This window comes from Pinus tabuliformis, chromosome 4_1 (assembly GCF_031772625.1).
Source record: "Pinus tabuliformis cultivar Carrire ecotype Pingquan chromosome 4_1, CPIR1, whole genome shotgun sequence".
NCBI lineage: Eukaryota > Viridiplantae > Streptophyta > Pinopsida > Pinales > Pinaceae > Pinus > Pinus tabuliformis.
In genome coordinates this window covers 950,407,579-950,411,819 of record NC_142303.1, presented here as the reverse complement: position 1 = coordinate 950,411,819, position 4,241 = coordinate 950,407,579, and the positions used below count along the sequence as shown (strand labels likewise).

At 38.6% G+C, this 4,241-nt stretch overlaps 1 long non-coding RNA gene across 1 annotated transcript; it reads left to right on the top strand.

Annotated features, from left to right (window-relative positions):
- The first annotated feature begins 469 nt into the window (after positions 1–469).
- On the top strand, positions 470–1,868 carry LOC149179288 (uncharacterized). The gene is made up of 3 exons (XR_016258910.1): positions 470–800; positions 914–1,298; positions 1,750–1,868. It is a non-coding gene; the product is annotated as an uncharacterized LOC149179288 (long non-coding RNA).
- Positions 1,869–4,241: the final 2,373 nt, after the last annotated feature.

Here is a 4,241-nt window from a genome sequence, read left to right as displayed (position 1 = left end):
ATATTAGATGAACTGAAGAATGATTGCATAAAGATCCATTTGCTTCAAGCCATTAAGGAAATATCAGTTTTCGCAAAAACAATTAGGGACTTGAGCATAAAAATACCTAGAAGAAAGAGAAAAGAAATCAAAAGAATCCAACTTGTTGGAAAAATTGTAGATATCATGATGGGTAAAACAACAATTCAAAAATATCTTGATCCAGGAAGTCCCATTGTGAAAACACACATCAATGGTGTAGAGATCCCAAATACATTGATTGATCTAGGAGTAGTCATAAATATCATGAGAAAAATAATTACGCCGTAAGGCGTTCCCTCTGAGATCAATTGCCCTCTCGTCTTACCTGTCTTGCTATCATCCATCCGATCTAATGTTAGACGATTAAACTATTTGAGACCGTCGATCAAAAATAGAGTTATAACTGAAAAAAATACAGTTGCAGCGAACCCTCGAAACTTAATATATGTCGCTGGCTATTCCAAGGGTTAGCGAAGCGGAGGGGCTGGGGGTTGAACCGTAGTTGCCCTCTGTTTCGCTCCTCCCTTCATTTCCCTCAAGTCTGTTTCGTTGGGTGCCTATCATTCCAACAGAGCAAATCTTTCTCGAATGGACAATCAAAAAGAGAGCCCTGCGTATAATGACGACTAGGATCAACAATATTAGGAACGCCACTCATCCAGATAATATGGACTTCTCCTTTAGTGCAATTGAGAAGATCTTCCAGGACGTGGACAGTATCGGGAACAGCAAGCCAGAGCGCCTCGCTGTGCCAGAGTATCTGATCCTCTGCATCAATGGTGAGGCGGTTTCTTGGTTTTTAAAATTAAATCCTCTGAATCCACATTTCTTGGTTTTTTTAATTAAATCCTTTAAATCCATGCTGAGGCGGTTTCCTTGGTTTTTAAATTAGATCATCTGCATCCATGATGAGGCGGCAACATAGATCCATCGTTCCACAGAAAACGAGAGAACCCGGCCTTCCAAATTCACTGTTGAATATGGATGGCCGGCGTCGAAGGGCTTTTGAGGAGAAATTCCTGAGATCCTGCTGTAAAGTGAAGATGTTAAAAGATTGAGTTGGAGGGCGTATACGGTGCATAGTGTTGGTGCTTGCTCCAGAATGGGTTTCTCCGTTGTGGTATCCGGTAGTGGAATCACGGTTGGGCGACCATTTTCTCCCAATACAGCGGCCATTCTCTCAGATTATTCCTGTAACGTAGACATTGAATCTAAGGGCAAAGAAGAAGGGATTGAGCAACGCCGTAAGCCTTGCAAATATGATGTCTCCCTCAGAGGTAAGCATTTACTTGACGGACTATGGTAATTTTGTTGGGTGCCATTGTCGATTGCACCAAGGAGAATAGGGGATTTTATCAGAAACGCATACATACATGTGTGATAAAGAGAATGTTCAGATTTCACTGTACTTTCTTGTAAGATAATTCATTCATTTATAATTTATAGTCATCGCTGTCATGATGTCATGATTCTGATAATAAATTTATGTATTGCTGTGAAAGAAACATTGGTTTTCCTCTCCAAGATTCCAAAATGGTCAAACTCCATTTTGCACTGCGAATGATATTTGCATTTAATTGATTATATCTTTTAACGATGTTTGCATTTAATTGGTTATATTCGGGGAGTACGATGACTTAGGTTCTGTCTCAAAACATCCTTGAAACTCATCTCTTGCTCTGAGGTTTCTCAGAATCCGCATAACCATGATCTGCTGTTGGCCAGCAGTGTTTTCTTTGTCCAGATTTGCAGTTATTGATTTATTTGGGAGAACCTGGAGAAATTGGATTAGACTGGTTTTGGTTTTGGCACTTGCAATGTGGGGGCAGCAGTGTTTTCTATTTGTCCAGATTTACAGTTTTAAGAATTTTATTTGTGTTTATTATTATTATATTCATATAAAATTCAACTGCTCTCACACAGTATTGGTTGATATCTTTCCAGTATAATTTCAGTGTTTAGCATTATCCTATAGTTTAACGAGGCGGAGGAGTTGTTCGGAACCTTTTGGAAATTCTGGTCATATTTAGAGAAAATCTGGCCAATATTTTTGTAAATCCAAGTTATGGTTTTTAAACTTCAAAATTTTAGGTGTCCTATACGTTTTTGATGAGCTGAATCCATTTCGACCATCAAAAACATAATTCAAACACTGCTTTTACAAGATTTTTTGAATTTTTTTGCCCAAATTCCAATCACTTTTGGCCGTCTAAGCAATTCCTCTACCTTGTTAGACAACTCCTTATTGTATTCATATAAAATTCAATTTCTCCCTACGTATTTGGTGGAATTTCATAAGAATTTGTACTCCCTTAAACATTATGTGGTGTAGACCCTGCCAAATAGATTATATATTATATATGCTATGTGATAGTATCGATGGCTTTTCAAATAATAATTACGCCGTAAGGCGTTCCCTCTGAGAAAGACATCCCTAAAATGTGACGTGTGCAATCCTGAGCCATTGATTTTGTGTGTTAGATGATTGGGGTGTTTTCTGCCGCTCGTTTAATCTGTTTTTTCATAGAAAAATAGTTTTTTTCCCATGGTAATGGGCCATGAAAGGCCAGGCCTGCTCTGCTGGCGATGAGACTCTTCCGCTGGCGATGAAACTCTTCGCAGAGACTGCCTGCTGGCGATGAGACTCTTCTGCTGGCGATGAGACTCTTCGCATAGACTCTTCATGTCTTTTGCGACCAAGGATCCAAAGTTGTTCGATAGAGCGGATGAGTTTGTGCCCCGTCGGTTCATGGGTTCGGAAGGGGAGAAGATGCTCAAGTACGTTCTCTGGTCCAACGGCCGCGAAACGGATGAAACGTCCGCCGATAACAAGCAGTGTGGGGGCAAAGACATTGTTGTGATGGTGGCGCGGTTGTTTGTGGCGCACTTCTTCCTGCAATACGATTCGTATAGCATAGACCAGTCGTCCTCCGTCACGTTTACGGCGCTGAACAAGGCCACTTTCTAAGATCAGAATACGCGAATGCTGGGTTTGCAAAAAATAGTATTTGACTTCGTTTTAGATATTGCAGGTTCCATATGGATTTTAAATAAATTGCCTAAACTCTCACTCTGTGTGAAACACATCATTGTATTGCATATATATATATAGAAGTTTCTTCTTTCTACTGTCTTCGTGTGTGTTTGCATTTGTGATCTGTTACAGGTGTTTACATCCAGGAGGACGCACAACCCTAACCTGCTTTGAAAGCTGAGAAATTGGAGGTTGTGCCTCAAGAGTTTGAGTTCCTTTTTCGGTGACTTCAGGTATTCTAGAATTTTAAAAAAATTGATATTGCCAATAGCTTTATTGGAAGGGATTTTAGTGGATTTCAGGAATATTCTGGATTTCAATATACAGAGTCGTAGTGACAAGGCAGAATGACAAAAGCAGGTCAAGTAATACACTAATATTTTTAATTGATAGATTTCTAATTTCAAAAATATTTTAGATTTTAATATCCTAAATGACAAAAGGCAGGTCAAGCAATTCACTTTTTATTTTTAAATCAACAAAATATAGTTTTAAACCAGCAATTTAATTAAGTTCAATAAACATTAAATATTAAAATATTCTTAAACCGACATTCTAATTAAATTCAACTCGTTAAAAAATGGCATTTCTTATCTACATGCAGGATTCTTGAGGTTTAGAAGTGTTTAAAACTTGGCGTAATCAATGCGTCGCTAATTTCTCAAGGAGAGGAAATCTTGATTTTCTTTTAAAAGAAATAATAATGATATAATTCTTCTTTCATTTTTACGCCGTAAGGTGTTCCTTCTGAGAAAGACATCCCTAAAATGTGACGTGTGCGATACTGAGCCATTGATTTTGTGTGTTAGATGATTGGGGTGTTTTCTGCCATTCGTTTAATCTGTTTTTTCATAGAAAAATAGTTTTTTTCCCATGATAATGGGCCATGAAAGGCCAGGCCTGCTCTGCTGGCGATGAGACTCTTCTGCTGGCGATGAAACTCTTCGCAGAGACTGCCTGCTGGCGATGAGACTCTTCTGTTGGCGATGAGACTCTTCGCAGAGACTCTTCATGTCTTTCTTCCCTGCATGCGTAGCCTTGTGCAGATAATGGTAAGGTGTATATACTCTGTTTTTATGACATTTTCATCGTCTTATGATAATGTGAAAAGGAATTACTATTTCTTTCCTTCTATTATCAGCAGTTCAGATCCTATCTAATTAGGAGGAACATATCGTTACTCTTT